Raw genomic sequence first — 17,364 nt, 5'->3', positions numbered from 1 at the left:
ATTTGTGTAGGACTTTTACCAAGAGTTTCCCTTGTGGCTCAGCTGGTAGATAATCCGCCTGCAATGTGGGAGACCTGGGTTCAATCTCTAGGTTGGGAAGATCCCCTGGAGAAGGGAAAGGCTACCCACTCCAATATTCTGGACTGGAGAATTCCATGGACTATACAGTCCGTGGGGTCACAAAGAGTTGGACACGACTAAGTGACTTTTATTATTTTGTTATTTACCAAGAGACACCTTCTTTCCCTGAAATTTTGGTAAGGAGAAATGGGCCTGGGGTAAAAAAAAGAATTTTTTAAAAAAATTCTCTAGGCCAGAGTACTAGAGTAGGTAGTTTTTCCCTTCTCCAGAGGATCTTCCCTACCCAGGGATCGAACCCAGGTCTCCGACATTGCAGACAGAATCTTTACCAGCTGAGCCACCAGGAAAACCCAAGAATACTGGAGTGGGTAACCTATCCCTTCTCCAGCAGTTCTTTAGGACTCAGGAATCGAACCAGGGTCTCCTGCATTGCAGGTGGATTCTTTACCAGCTGAGCTATCAGAGAAACCCAAAAAAAGATAGACTAATTCAGTTTAATTCTAGGGGCCTGAGGCCAGAGGTAGGGGATTTAATCCAAACTTGACTTGTTCTAATTGCATTTTGTCTGACTTAGTTTTTGTCACCCTTGTATATAACATAGGCATATTTCACCAACTTCAGTCATACTTAAACCACACATACACAATTGAAAGCTTAGGTTGTGCCTCTTCAATATCAGTAAGTTCTGTGATGCTCCACGTGTCACACTTCTTAAAAGAAAAACTTGGGACCCTAGTTATTTATTCTCCACTTTTCTTTCCTCTCTTCCTTCAAGGGGTTTGACAGATTCTAATTTTTTAACATAGAAACCTGGTAATACTTTGAGTCTCCACAATAACGTCTTTTGAAATGTGCTGAGGTGCTTAGATTCCTGAACGTACTTTGTGAGCATGTTTTGGTGTGACTAGTTTTGGTTTGCTCTCAGCATGTTTAGCAGCTATCCCCAACCTTTCTGGCACCAGGGACTGGTTTTGTAGGAGACGGGTTTTCTATGGTCAGGGGTTGGCGGGATGGTTTCAGGATGGTTCAAGCAGATTATATTCATTGTGCCTTTCATTTCTATTATTATTACATCAGTTCCACCTCAGATCATCAGGAATTAGGTCCCAGAAGTTGGGGACCCCTGGTTTTGTTGTTGTTGCTATTAAATTGCTAAGTCGTGTCTGACTGTCCTCGACTCCATGGACTACAGCATGCCAGACTCCTGATCTTTCACTATCTCCCAGAGTTTGCTCAGAATCATGTTCATTGAGACAGTGGTGCTATCTAATCATCTCATCCTCTGCCACCAACTTCTCCTTATACTTTCAATCTTTCCCAGCCCTGGTTTACAGCATCTCTAAATGAGTTCCAAGCAGGATTTTACCACGATGCACCAACAGCCAGGGCAGGGTTTACTCTTTACTTTTAGAATAAATATGATTTCCCACAAGGGGCCTTTTTTCATCACCACCTGCACTTTAGGAGGTTGAAGCCAAGTAGGTGCTTCCAGAATGGGGATCTAGATGAGCAGATAGCAAAATTGTTTTCCTCCCAAAGAATCCTTTATACTTACCATAGCTTTGTAGATCTGGCTCTAGCAGTGAACAATAGCTGGGGTAAGATAATTTGGCCCTTATGGCCGCTGTGGGAAGCTGAACCAGACTTGCTCTTGAGGTAGGCAGTATATGAAACCCACCTGGGGATCTTGGGAAAGTCTGTCTCACACTCTCTCTGTGCTCCGTTTTGTTTCGCTTTCCCACTGCCAAAGCCCCATGAGCTCAGAGGACATTCAATCTTTCCAGGTTCCCCACCTGTAATGAAATAGACAAGTGCAAGAGCCCTATTAAAAGAGCTCAAGTACAATGGCCCCTCAACCATTAGGTTTAAACCAGTTGAAGACCCAGCTAACCGTCTCATCAGAGCTGGTCCCTCAACCACAAATCTGGAAGCAATATTTTTCCCTCATAAATGCCATTCCAAAGATATGCTCTTTGATGTTGTCAAATATAAATTATCAAAGGAAAACATGGTGATAGCACACGGCCCATTTTATACCCACATATCAATAAGAGAGTCTTTTACAGCAGCGTCTCTGTGGTTGGTCTCTGTCCTCTCTGTGCAAGACTGCGGAACTGGTCCATGGACGATGCCACACCATGCTGTTGTCGTTCAGCTGTTAAGTCATGTCAGACTCTCTCCAACCCCATGGGCTGCAGCATGCCAGGCTCTCCTGTCCTTCTCTGTCTCCCAGATTTCGCTCAGATTCATGTCCATTGAGCTGGTGATACTATCTAACCATCTCATCCTCAGCCACCCTCTTCTTCTTTTGCCTTCAACCTTTTCCAGCCACACCGTGACTGGGGAACAATTTCGATTGAATCACTTTTTATATTTCTCAGGAAAGTTGGATATCAGAAATACTACCTGTGAGGCCAGTTTATGTGCATACAGTCTTTTTAAAAGTGTAAGGTTTCAAGAACAGTTTTATAGAAATCATTAACTTTTGAAAAGGTGCCGGTTTCCTTCTGCCATTAATGATATGCATAATAGTTTAATGTAATGCTACTTTTAATTATCACAGCTCTTTCTTTTAAATATCAAATTTCCCTCTCTCAACTGCCCTGCGCTCTCTTTAGAGGCTTGTCTGTCACTGTAAACGCCATCACTTTATTCCTCCTTTAGCGGCAGTGACAGGCCCACTCTTATCCTGAGCTTTATCTCTTTTTCCATCCTTTATTGTACTACAAAGATCCCTTTTTTCATAGTTTACTGCTGTATCCGCTTTCCACACGTGGCAAATGATTGCCTCGGTAAAGGTATTTTCTGTTTCAATCTTACATTTTCCCAGGGGAGGACAAAAGGGACAAGCTTTCTGAAGTTGGTTTCACTGAGAAAATTGTTTAGAATTGCCTCATTCCTCAGCAGATTAACGAATGCATACAACCCCAGCTTAAGTGCTATTGTACTGCACAATTTGTCCATTATACTTTGTCCTTTCCATTTAGAAAACCCCTCACCAATTAAAGTAATACAGCCTTCCAATACCTGCTCCCAATTAAATCTGAGCTGTATTACCTGCCCTGATGCAGCTGGTCACAGAGTCCTACCACTTACCCACATTCATTAGGGCTGTTCATTATCAAGGCGATGGTGGCAGGAATTCAAGCCCTGGCCTTTCTTTTAGGGATCACCAAAATTATCAGCTTTCCACCCGAGGCCCCAATGAGGACAGGATTAAGGGAAAGGAGAAGGAATTCATACAGTAGCAAACTTGCATTGTTTCTGCCCCACTCCTGTCTCTAACACATCCAAGAGATACAGTCCAGGTACAAAAGAACACTCATCTTAATTAAAGGATCACTTTCCCCTCACTTTGCAGCCTGAAGCACACCCCCTCCAGCCTTGTTCCCCCCATCTTTCTTGCCCTCTCCCTTCAAGCCCTTTCCTTAAGACCACAGCGAGAAACTTCATGAAAGGCTTTGAAAGTGACCAAGAAGCCCACTTACTGGGAGCTCTGTCATTGAACAGCAGGATTTTCAGGATGGACTATGGTTTGGAGAAGTGTTATTTTTGTATCCGTGGCTTAAAACGACCCTGAAAAGGATGAAGGTATGGATGGAGAAAAGATTCGGAAAGTTGTGACTTGATTACACATGTGGGATAATGCTGTGAGTGGGGTCTCCCAGATACGTTTAATCTACTACGAACAATAAACACACATCTACAACTTACACCCTGTACTTTCATTTTGAGGAAGGAAATACAGTTCTTAGCTCTTTGGAAACTCTGGCAGTTCACAGTCATCATTATTAGAAAAGATAAAATCAAGTTGGGGGTGGGGGTGGATGCCACAAATGGGAAAAGATCACAGGTGAAAAGGAGGCAGTGTATTTAAAAGCACTAGAGAGAAAACACAAGCTGGCTGCTAGGGTAGCAAAATTCAGGTCTTGAGACTCTTGACAAAATAAAATGTCATGAAGTCTCGATTAAGACGGGTCTGTCAGCCCTGCAGAGACCAGACCTGTAGTGTGACCCAGGCACTGGTGGTCCTCAGGGGCGGGGGTCTCAAAGCCAATTTCACTCATCTCATTTGGAGGGAAGAGACTGAGGTCCTACATCAAAATATCCTTTTAATTAACAGATGGAATTAATATATATCCTGTACTGAATTCTGGAATAATCATCCATCCTTTAGTAAGTAGCATTTTTAAAGGGACTTCAATGACCTCCATGTCTCTAATGAGCAGGCTCTGTGGGGAAACCCTGATCCCAGGAAAAATCTGGACATTCACAAAGGAGCATATAGATGCTGGGTGGATAATCAGTGAAAATCCACCTTAAGCAATCTTGGGATCAACTTTACTATAAGTCTTTATTGTATACATACAAATCTTATCAATGAACAGCACTGTATGCATATCCATGACTTTTTTTTTTCTTAAGGGTGGGGGAGGTTGTATATTAGTGTTTTCCTCTCAATTAACTTCCAGGCAATTTTCCCAGCTAAATGCATAACATCTTTGGCAAGATGCCAAACAAAACCTTAAGACCCAACACTAAATTCTGCACTTATACAGGGAGCTTAGATTTTCATGCGGTGCACTGGAAGCCTGCCAGCAACTCCCACTATAAACCCAGCAGTGGGAAAGCTATATATTTTTTTTATCAAGAAACTCTACTTTAGATTTCCAAGACCACTTGAAAATTGCACTATTTTAATGTGCCTTTTAGACAAAATAAAAGAAAGATTTAACCTGCTATTAAATTAACCCAATTAGCTATTTATTCCATGTAACCTTACACTTTGGATGGTGTTAAATCAAATATGCTGGCAGGGAGTGAATTTTTTTTTTAGTGAATTATGGAAATTACAAGATGCATTCAGACAATAAGTTCTTATGCCTTTTTCCTTATCCTTTTTGCTCTCACATGATTATTAGAGTACTTCTTAAAATTTTTCCTTTTTTTAATATATGAAATGTTGTTACCCAGGATACAATCAGGCTGAGGGAGCAAGGAGGAAGGGCTGAGAAATTAGCAAGGAAAGGAAAGCTAATCAAATAGAAATGTATACAACAGTCATTGGTCGGAAGGCTTGCCATCAATCCTTCAAGCTTAGCTTTTTTGGTGCACTTTTATTTGTACGTTCCATTCAACACATGTGTTCTTCCAATAATATGGTGCTTTTCAGAGGACTCTTAGCAGCCAGGGCTGCTCTGGGTCACAGTCAAGCTCTCTTGATGTTAAATTTAGAACCAAACTCTAGGATCTTGAGTTCATGTCCATTGGGATCCATAAGTTGAGGTAAAAAACACTTTGGAGAACTTGTATAGTGTCTGATAAACCTCTTTCAGCACTAGAGAGCCTTTGGAAAACAGCATTTTGATGATTTAAGAGGCAATGAACCAGAAACGTATGGATTAAGTTTCCCCTGGAATACTCAGGAGTTTAAAAATTAAGAGAGAAATGCTTGGCCAAACAAATCTTACCAACCCACCGCAACCCCCCACCCCACCCCCCAAAAATCGGCAAGAGCGTCCAAGAGAATTTGTCAAACTCAGAGGACTCATGAGTCCTCTTTTCTTAATATTCACCATGATTATATTTCTAAAAAATTTTTGTTTGACAAATCTGGAGTTTTAAACACATCTGGAGCGGGTTCAGAGAACAGCAGTTCACATCAAAGTGATTTTGCAATTTCAAAAACAAATCATAAATCACAATGGAACAACATTGTGAATTTGTCTACATACATTCAAGAGCCAGGCTAGTTCAGGCATGCGCAGACACACACACGCACCTAGGGCAGGGGGTCCCATGTCTGCTAAGCAGGTCAAGGATTCTAGGAAGTGTGAGGACCAGTTAGAGAGGACTTGGGAACATAGGCACCACTTATGCAATGAATTTTAGCACCAGCTTCAACCAAACACACAGAAGACATACAGTTGGCACCAATGGAGGGTTTAATATAAAAATATGCAGAGAGATGACCTTCCATGTCACCTCATTCAACTTTGTCCCTTGAAGGCTCTGAAATCTGCCTAACCACTAGCGCCATCTGGGGAGCCCAAGAACCTATATTAGGAAGGTGAAAGTGTCAGTCGCTCAGCAGTGTCTGACTCTTTGCGACCCCGTGGACTGTAACCTGTCAGGCTCCTCTGTCCATAGAGTTCTCTAGGCAAGCATACTAGGGTGGGTTGCCATTTCCTTCTTCAGGGGATCTTCCAGACCCAGGGATAGAAACCAGGTCTCCTGCATTGCAGGCAGATTTTTTACTATCTGAACTACTGGGGAAAGTATTGATCCCCAAAGAATTCTTCAAGGTTATTTTTTGTTTGTCAACAGCTTATAACAATCAACTCCAAGGCTACTCCTGCATCTTGGACCCTCTGTAAGTTTTAGCAGCATCATGAGACGCAGTGCATGAAGCAGCTAGGAAAAAATGGCATAGGGAGGAAATAAACTATCTCAAACATCTTTTCCTCTGTCTTTTCCTAAACATATTATCTTTTCTCTCAAATCATCGTCAAAAAAAGGCAGATTCAGTGCTATGCAGGGCAGATCTGATATTAGAAGAAGCAGAATGAGTCTGCAATTTGAAACTAAGGACAGCAGAGGCAAAGAATAGGTAAAACAAAAAAACAGAGGACAATGAAAAAATCAAAGACATAACATAAAAGCAAAAAAAAAAAAAAGTAAAGGAAGGGAGGGAGGCAAGAAGGAAGAGAGACACCCAGCATGTTCAGAGTATTAAGGAAAAGGAGACTAAAGCCAATTTGATAAACACTTGCTATACATTTTTTTCACGTATAATTTGCCATTGATTTATTTCAGCATTTAACTACATTCTTCAAGCAAGTCAATTATAATCACACGTAAAATGATGGTGATGGAGCTGGTGGTAATAGTGGTGAAAACATAGATCAGCACTTAGAATCTTTAAAACTGTGGAAGTGACAGTGTGATGTGAAAAAACTCCTTTTAAGTATTTCGGAAGAGCTATGAGAGTCATTTCACATTTTGAGATTCATTTAAAGATACAGCAGGAGTTAACTAGTTGACTCTGGAGAACTGATATTTAAGACAAAAATGTATTCATGCTGCTGAAGCACTTCAAAACCCTAGAAAACTCTGGACTATTTATGCAATAGCTGTGGTTGATATAGTTTATTCTACATGAGAGGACGTTATGTCCAGAGAAGGTAGTGATAGCAACCAATGATCTCATACTATGATGAACAGAAGGGTAAATTTATTTTTGCTTGAAACTCTTGGAAGAATGGAAGAGAGGTGATTTTGTTAGTGGATGAACGTGTATTAGTGACTCAACTGGCAATTGAGAAATCACTTAACATATCATTTTTTCCATCTCCTAACTAGAAAAAATTTTTTATCCATAAGGGCAGTCTAAGAAGATTGAGCATGATTCATACTGCATCTTATTACTCCCTTAATTTGTATCTATTTATATAAAAATTAGCATAATTTGACTTCAAACTTCTATTACTTTGTAAAAGAGTTATTTCACATATTTCTCACCACAAGCAGCAGCAGGCTTTTAGAAAGAATTTTTCTGCTGCGAAGGAATAGTCTAAGCTTGTGTTTACACATAACTTCACTCTAATCTGTACAATCCAAAATTGCAGGGAGACAGACTAGGAAAAAAGCTATCTGCTCAAGATTCTTTGTAAGGATTTTAAGAAATATCATTTATTTTTTGTAAAAAAAAGAAAGTAATCTGATTTTAAGCACACTCACTTTCATGTAAAATGGATTCTATTTTAAAGGATAAGATCAAGCTTCTTTTGGATGTAGAGGAGGACTTGCTTGTCCACCACAGATAGGGCCATCCTCAGGAGATGAATCTGTCAATTTCCATTCAGTCCAGCAGGTATAGTACAGTTTCATGAGACACAGAGGCATAGCATGCACATGTTTGTCCAGACTGTGAATTGTTATAAATCAGAGATTACTTTTCTTAGGCATGAAAGCTGATGTGCAACATCTAAATAAATAAATAAATACAACCAGAAAGGTTTTGGAGTTTGGAACTAAGCGTCAGTATCCCAGGTGAGACGGCAGTGTCAGAAAGCCCAAATCAGGACGTCCGAAAAAAATAAATGAAGGGTGACGTGTCATTTCAAAGTCCAGCCACAATCAGAAACCAGAGAGGAGGCGTTCCCTCAACTTGAATCAGAATCCAAGATCAGGGTCAACCGGGGCATGAAAGGGTGAGCCGGGAAGTCCACCCGGGGCAGGGCAAGGGGACAGTAGATGGCCAGTCTTCAGCCCAGGGCTTCTCAGACTTCTTAGGGAGAGAGAGTGGGAGAGAAGGCAAGAGGCGAGATAAAAAGGAAGTCCGGAAACCAGGGCTGGGGGTAGGGTCAGCAGGTTACAGTGGCCTCGTCAGTCAAGGTCCACACCTGGCGGCCAGGCCCTGGACCCTGGCAGGCGTCGAGGGAAGGAGGGGAAACCTCCTACGGAGAATGGAGCAGTAATAAATGTGCAGACGAGATCTACTTAGCCTGTTCTTTGTTTATTCAGAATCTAGTCATTAGTAAAAGGTTGCTAACTATAAAGAAAATGCTCCTTGCTCCTAAGAGGGCAGTTTATTTCTGCACCAAGACTTATTTAGGAAGAAAAGATATTCTGAAATACGCATCATTTAAAGAGCTCAATCTCCCGCCTTTGGACAGATCTCTCTGCTCTTTTATTGATTCAGGTCTCAGTGTCTAAACATAATCTTGTCTTTTTCAACAGAGTTCAAAGCAAAGGAGATGTTATCGCATCAGTTTTCACAATTTCCATATGATTCACCATCTGGCCCTTCTGCATGCCCTGCCCCCAACTATAGCACTCAGCTCTGCACATCCAATCACACCTGTAGCTTCTTCCCGGACTCAGCCTCACATGGCTTCTCTCTGCCTGGACAGCTCTCCTTTCCTTATTTATGGTGTAAATATTTACAGAGACCCAGTGTGTGTGCTCAGTCATGTCCGACTCTTTGCCACCCTATGGACTGTAGCCCACCAGGCTCCCCTGTCCATGGGATTTCCCAGGCAAGAATACTAGAGTGGGTTGCCATTTCCTCCTCCAGGGAATCTTCCTGACCCAGGGAGGATTCTTTCCCACTGAGCCTCCAGGGAAAAGCAAAATAACTACCAGGGCTTTTCTGATGGCTCAGTGATGAAGATTCTGCCTGCCAATGCAGGCAACCCCTGATTCGGAAAGGTCCCACACGCCACGGAGCAACTAAACCTGTGCCCCACAGCTCCAACCAAGTCTTTAATCCATGCTCCGAGCTCATAGAATAATAAGGTGACTTCTGGAGCTGGCCTGTTACTAAAGGCACGAAACTTGATCCACTGAGACTCACTTGTGCTTTCCTTTGGGAACCTTCCTCTGTTATCTCATTTTGGATTTGTTACCCCTTTCTAAGGGCCGCCACAGGGGGAAAAAACAATAAAACATACTATGTATCACTATTTCACCAAAGTCTGTATTTTAATTTTCTGCATGTCTCGCGACTAGAGGATGAGTATACCCACCATATCTTATTGGCACTACGTTCTGTGCATTGTAGTTATTCATTTCTGATAGTTCTTTGTTCAGTGGTTGTTTGATGGACAGATGAATGGATGGGCAGACAGACAGATGGATGGATGGATAACTATTTGGATATAAATAGTTGAGTATTATGCCATCTTTGTTCCATCTTTGAGTTTGCTGTGCATTGTCCATCACTGTTCAAGATAATAACTGCATTGCTTTCTTGCCTCAGTCTGGAATTAATGACTTAAATGTAAGCTGTACTTTCCTATTTAACAGCAAATAGAATGATTCCTCGTGGGTCTTGTCATAAAACTACTCACTATAAACATTACTGGGCTTCCCTGGTGGCTCAGATGGTAGAGAATCTACCTGCAATGCAGGAGACCCACATTCGATCCCTGGGTCCGGATGATCCCCTGGAGAATTATATGGCAACTCACTCCAGTATTCTTGCCAGGAGAATCCAATGGACAGAGGAGCCTAGTGAGCTACAGTCCATGGGGTTGCAAAGAGTTGGCCCAACTGAGAAACTAACACAGACACACCCATAAACATTACTAGTAAATAGAAGTTTTCTGTTATGGAACTAAACTTTTTAATGATGTAACAGTCTATATTTGTCAATCTAACAATGCAATATTAATTCAATAATTAACAACTGTGATTGTCAAAAGAGGATCTGAATTGCTATTTCATGTATTTTTTATGTGTTTAAAAAAATAGTCTTGTATAAAAATGTCAGTTAATAGGTCCACAATTTTCTTTGATTATGCAGTTATTAAATCTGAATTATAGGTTTATCTATCTTTAACTTTCTTTTAGAGATACTTCAAAATGAATACAAGACTATCTTTATACATTTAAAATTCACATATAGCTGATATTCATATTTTAGTACATCCTATGTGGAAAATGGAAGTTTGCTCTATCATGTTTTGACAATTTAAAAAATTCATTTCTCCATCCAAAAAAAAATCCTTGATACAGTAGGCTGATTCTGGCACAGGTATCATAATTCAGAAATGTGTAAAAAAATGCTCAGAGAAAAGCATATCTAATATCACCGTCCTAACACATTTGATATAGATATAGTATCGCCGAGCTCATTATAGCAGACCCTATACTATAATTACATTACACACATTTTAAATTATCATTATAATTTAAGTCTGCAATTTTGTTTGGGGCTTAGATTTTCCATATTTGTTCACACATGTGAATCATTTAAATTGTTGAAGTAGAATCTGTTTAGCTGTTTTGAATTATATGAATGAAAGAAAAAATACTTTCTCTTCAAAGCAAATTAAGATATTTGAGGATTCAAGTGAGACTGTCTGAATTTATAAGCTTGAAAATTTTGGATTTGATATGAATTTTAAAATATTTCCTAATTTCCCTCAGCCACAGTTTCAAATGATAAATGAATTAATTCTTTGGTGTAAATGAGCTGAAATTATCAGTTTACATAATTATTTTAATTTCACTATACCAATAATATTGAAGTTAAAATTAACATCATAAATTGTTAAATAATTTTAGATGCTTTTGGTTTGTATACTATTTGGGTGCATACAAGTACATACTATAAAAAAATTAACATTGGACATGACATTCAGAGGTACAAATTAAATGACTATTGTTCCATTTATGGATCAATAAGATTTCAGTAGTAAAAAATAAATTCTTATTTCTAACAATTGGAAATGGAAATACGTGAAGAATAAAATGTATTACTTAATTTTTGTATATTCTACAAACTAATGTAGTCTTTTACTATAGAACTGTAGTAATAGTTCAGTTTTAAGACTTTTTTTGTATAAATATATAAAAATGCAAAAGTCAAAATTTACTCATCATTAATTTACCCTGAACAGATGCAGTGTTTGTTACTGGTAGCTGGAGTTTTTAATTGAAGACCTGGATCCCATCAGTTCTTTAGATCATACATTCTTGTATTTATACCTTGTGGAGAAACTTGACAAAAATTCTAAATAAACATAAAAGATTTACGCTAAGTTTTTAAGAAATGGATACCACTATCATTCTTTCTAAATGTGACTTAAAGCGTAAGCTTTCAGATAATGTAATTAAAAAAAAAAAAACACTTAGTCTGTGTCTATTTTCCCCTTACCTCGTGTTTTAAATTTCATAATATAATCATTCTCGTACTGCTTTTATTTTTCCCTTAAACATCTATCTTTGGAAGTCAGCAGAGAAAGAACCATCAGCCTGAATGTTTTCTCTTGGTCATGTAAATATTTCAGGTTTATAATAAAACTTAAGATGTTAAAATGTACTCTCCTGACATTTATAAAACAGAGGCAACAACAAAGGGCACTTGTTTATAAAACCCGGAAGACTCCCTGAAGCAGCAGTAGCATCCTTCAGGTTCACATTCAGCACGTACCCTGATCTTACCTGGACCAGGTCAAGCAGGGGTCGCTGTGAGAGCTCCTCAATGCTGGCTAGAGACTCCAGTAGGAGCTGGGGCTGCAGCTTCAGCACCAGACACTTGGGGAGAAGGAAGAGAGGGGGGAAAGTCAGAGGCGATTGCAAGATACAGGATCATAACAGTTAGCACTGTGAACTCACTGCTTAATCTTTTCTTCTGTATTCCTAAAGAGACTTCACTAAATGTCTTGGAGATGATAGGAGACATTTTTATCTCCTAAACTCTGCAAATAACAAGATGTCCACAGTTTTCATCATTATTAACAAGATGAGAAGTTAGGAAGCCTTGTCAGGAGAGCTCTGGTATCAGTTCCCATTCAGAAACCCTCTGACCCAAATATAAGTAGATGTAACAGTTTTAATGCATCATTAGGAAAAATGGTACATATTGCATGTTACAGCGAAGCTTCAAAGACAACCTGTGAAGTGGTTAATTTAAATCTAAGACTAGAATTCTAAGGGGAGATTAGTCTTGGACAACTAGCACAGATAGTAAATTTCTCTAATAGTATAAATTATCGCATGACCACCTCACATTAGGATCATATCACCATTTAAAATTGTAGCTCACTCCCTCTATTTTCAAAGGTATTTTAGTGCCATTATGGGTAAGTGAAGTTGCCTTTTTTTTTTTTTTCTCCTCAGTGTTGCATTTCAACTGAATAGCCTCCTAAACTGCTAAGGAGACTTTGCAATTTAAATGAATGTCACTGTGCGGTCTTTTATAAAATAAAGAATATTTGAAATAATTTGAAATATTCATTGAAATAGTTGGAAATTTGATATTGTTAATCCTAAGTTGCTATAAAAAATTTATTTCTGTCTTCCAAGCCTCAAAATGTATCCTCTAATTTTTAACTTAAATATACGTAATGCCAAGTGTTTTTTAAAAAACTTGTCTTCACATTATTATATTTATAAGCCATAGTCCCAATGTTCCAATTGCTATTAAGCATTAAAATGTAGGCATAAATTTCTTTTAAATTTCTGAACTGTAATTTTGCAATCTCTTCACACTCTCTGATGAGCCATCTTTGGAGAGACAGGAGTTGGCAGTGCTTTTAATTTGGTTAATTGTTTCGCCACGTTTTCATGATACTTCAGGCATTATTTAGTGTCTGTGTGTAGAATGTGGTGTTTATCACTTGGATTTTGTCAAAGAAAACTTTTTGCGTATGTCATGGTTATGTTACGACAAATATTAATTGTTGTCAACAAGAGAGAATCATCAGCAGAGTTAGTATTGTGGTTATCATTTATAAAGTTTTTTGTGGTTAACAAGGGGTTCCCCTGGTGGCTCAGTGGTTAAGAATCGTTGGCCAATGCAGGAGACACAGGTTCGATCTCTGAGTCAGGATGATGCCCTGGAGAAGGAAATGGCAACCCACTCCAGTATTCTTGCCTGGGAAATCTCATGGCCAGAGGAGCCTGTTGAACTACAGTCCATAGGGTTGCACATGGTTAAAAACTGTGCAATTTAATTTTTTCTAGTGGCTGGTAAAGCCAAGTAATCTAGACCAGATTTGGCTTGTGAAACTGAGAAACCAAATTTTTAATTTTCTTTAATTTTAATTATTCTGTCTTTATATTTAAATACCAATGGGGCCAAAGCCAGACCCCATGCATTTGAAATCTGATTCCATCTGTTTCTGTGGGGTTGGAAGAAGCTGCAGTCCTTGAGCTCCCATCCACAGATCTGTGAAATGGGGTCATCATACCTACCTCCTCAGGTCGTTATGAGGATTACGTAAGATGCCAGTCCTTAAAACAGGGGCTGGCATGTGTTAGGCACTCAATAAACATTTGTGTTTTGCATTTCACAGCAATCAGCCCAACTTAGCTATGAGTTTCCTAGCTTGTCACCTAACATCAATGAAATATAATTGTAGCTAAACCAACAAATGAGTTTGGAGTCAGCATCTGCATCCTTGAACTTTTTCTGACAAGGGAGTATCAGTGATAGACCATCCAATTTTTATTTGGTGAAAATAGCAAAGTATGTTTAAGAGATTCGTGCCGTCTGCTTCAAAAACACTACCCTGTGTGAACATGGCTATTTCTGGTGGCCTGTATGTGAAAACAAAACAATAAAATATTTTTTAAAAGTTACTTTGTATTTATTACGAAAAAGACACTGTTTTTATATATTAACTATAGTCATTCAGTCTTGTTCGAATATTTGTGACCTCACAGATTGTAGCCCGCCAGTTTCCTCTGTCTGTGGGATTCGCCATTACCTTCTCCAGAGGATCTTCTCGACCCAGGAATCGAACCCATGTTTCCTGCATTGCAGGCAGATTCTTTACCCTCGGAGCCACCAGGGAAGCCCTTACACCTAGTGAGCCCTGGGATATTAAAATTAAGAAAAAATATCATGTTTAAAGTAATTTATATGTTTATATTAGAGACCTTACAGTACTAATATTTACAAATCTATAACTCATATGGTACTTTTCTTCCCCAAAGCACAGGGATAAACTTATCTAGGTAGCACCTCCCATAGTCAAAATTAAGATTTGGGTTTTAATGAATAAAACTCGAGAGAGGGGCGAGCTTTGAAACTAAAAGCAAGAGAGGAGGAAAGTAAATAGAACCACACAGGAGATTTTATTGTCTCGTTTTTGATCATCATGATGTTAAAGTGCAGTATGTGAAATACTAAGTTGCATAAAATTAATGCTTTGTGGAAAGTTTGATCCTGAGTTGAGAAAGGAATACTTTGAAGCATGAAAGCAAAAATCTGTTCGTAGTATGTTCAAAATGGAACAGGACTCAGCCTGCTAGGTGTTTTCTCAGTCAGTCTGCTCTATTACAAAATGCTTTCAAAAGTATGTTGAAAGTGGAAAGTTTCATCCACTTCCAAAATGATATTTTCATGCTGAATTTAGGTTGTTTGAAAATGACTATCAAAAAGCAATATGAAGGAAGACAAATATCTGATATCATCATGAACTAATATTTGCTGAATACTGAATATCCATGATGTACAGTGTGGGGGACTTTCAAAGCAGGTGGAAGGTGTGCGAATTTTCCCTTAAAACCGCTGCACTTAAATTTGGTCCATGAAAACCTGGGCACTGCATTCAAAAAACCCAGAAATTATTCTGCGATCTTTGGCCTGTGGGCACATACAAACCATTTATGTGGATGTGGAGCAAAGATAGTATAAATTATGAGAATATCCATATTTTTTATTAGATTCTCAAAGTATTCCATGACTATATAAAGTTAACCATGGATCTCCTTGGATCATATCTAAATAGTAGCTACAAAAAGCTGAGAACTAACCTGATTTTTGTTATGATGTTACTAAGCTGAACAGTCTTAGATGTGGGAGTTCTTATGCAGGCCAGTATTATTACGAATTACTCATATTAAGCCTGGTTTAAGCCCTGTGAAATTTGTCATGACATGAACTGCATCTCTTCCAGCCAACCCAGTGAATGCTTGTCTCCCCCTGAAGTCTAAGACTCTCAGTTAGACTGCACTATGAATTACTGGTTTCCCAATTGTTTTGATATTCACATAATACCCAAAATTTTGGAGCATCTATATACCCTCTTGGAGAAGGCGATGGCACCCCACTCCAGTACTCTTGCCTGGAATGTCCCATGGACGGAGGAGCCTGGTAGGCTGCAGTCCATGGGGTCGCTAAGAGTTGGACACCACTGAGCGACTTCACTTTCACTTTTCACTTTCATGCATTGGAGAAGGAAATGGCAACCCACTCCAGTGTTCTTGTCTGGAGAATCCCAGGGACGGGGGAGCCTGATGGCCTGCCGTCTCTGGGGTCGCACAGAGTTGGACACGACTGAAGCGACTTAGCAGCAGTAGCAGCAGTATATACCCTCTAGCATATAACAGGTAGATATGCAAAATATTTTCCCATCCATTTAAATATTTTCAAAGAATGCAATTTCAGATCTGTTGTAAATAGTGACATTTAAAAATGAAAATGCAGTGTGTCTCTTTAAACTGTATCCGAGCTGTGTGCTCAGTTGCTTCAATAGTGTCTAACTCTTTGTGACCCTATGGACTGTACCCTTACCAGGCTCCTCTTTCCATGGGATTCTCCAGGCAGGAATACTGGAGTGGGTTGCCATGTCCTCCTCTAGGGGATCTTCCTGACCCAGGGATAGAACCCGTGTCTCTTATGTCTCCTGCATTGGCAGGCAATTTCTTTACCACTAGCACCCCCTGAAAAGCCCAAAATGTATCCAATGAAATGTAAATATCATAGGGATCTCATTTGGAACATCGCCCATTAAAAAAACCACACACAAAAAATCTATATGCACAGAATGTTATTGCATTGTCAGGAATTTTATAAGGTTTCTTTCTCTTCTCAAATTCCATTTCCATTCCACTCTCGTTAAAGAAGTTTATCCTAGTATGATGTATTTGGGGACTGAGAAATCTTTTATTGATAATAGAATCTTCCAATAAAAGAACATTGAAATTCCAAAAATAAAATTATATGACCATAACAATTTATATTTTATCGTGTTGCATTGGATAGAGTTATCTTTATAAATCTATTAAGTACACAGCTGATAAAAATGATATAAACATGTTTGGTAGCAGAAGCATGGATTTTGGCAATGAATTCAAGTGGATGTTTCAAACACCTGGAGCATTTCCTGAAGGTACACCGTTTACATTGCCCTCAGAGGACTCACTGGCCTTGAAGTGATGGACTCTAATGATAGCATAGGAAAAAATACAAGAAAAACCCTTAAAAAGAATTCCTATGACTTTTTCTCCATTCTGTAATATGCCTGAACTCAAGAATACCAAGGAGTGAACCTCAACTACCACAGTATTTTATATGTTCCCTTCGTTTAGCATCTTGGAATTAAGTACCACAGTACAATGATGACTGGGCAAGAAGCATGCTTGAGGACTTCCCTGGTGGTCCAGTGGTTAAGAATTCACCCGCCGATGCAGGGGACACGGGTTTGATCCCTGGTCTGGGAAGATCCCACATGCCGTGGGGCACGTAAGCCCGTGCACTAGAACTACCGAAGTCTATATATATATATTTGCTTGATTTTGTAAACTATGATAAGAGCATGCCAGTCTCAAGGAAAAGAATGCAGGAAATTAGGGGAGAAAAGTTTAATTTGAAGAAGACCTTTCAGTTCAGTTCAGTTCAGTTCAGAACTGAAATTTGAAACTTAATTTGAAGAAGGCTTTTAGAGTCTCACAAATTTTAGGATGTCTGGTGGTATATCCATCAAATAAGATCTCTATTGAATTATACCACCCTGTGTCCACAACCTTGATATTGCATCTTGC

This window comes from Bubalus bubalis, chromosome 12 (assembly GCF_019923935.1).
Source record: "Bubalus bubalis isolate 160015118507 breed Murrah chromosome 12, NDDB_SH_1, whole genome shotgun sequence".
Lineage (NCBI taxonomy): Eukaryota > Metazoa > Chordata > Mammalia > Artiodactyla > Bovidae > Bubalus > Bubalus bubalis.
Note: the sequence above shows the minus strand (reverse complement) of the source record.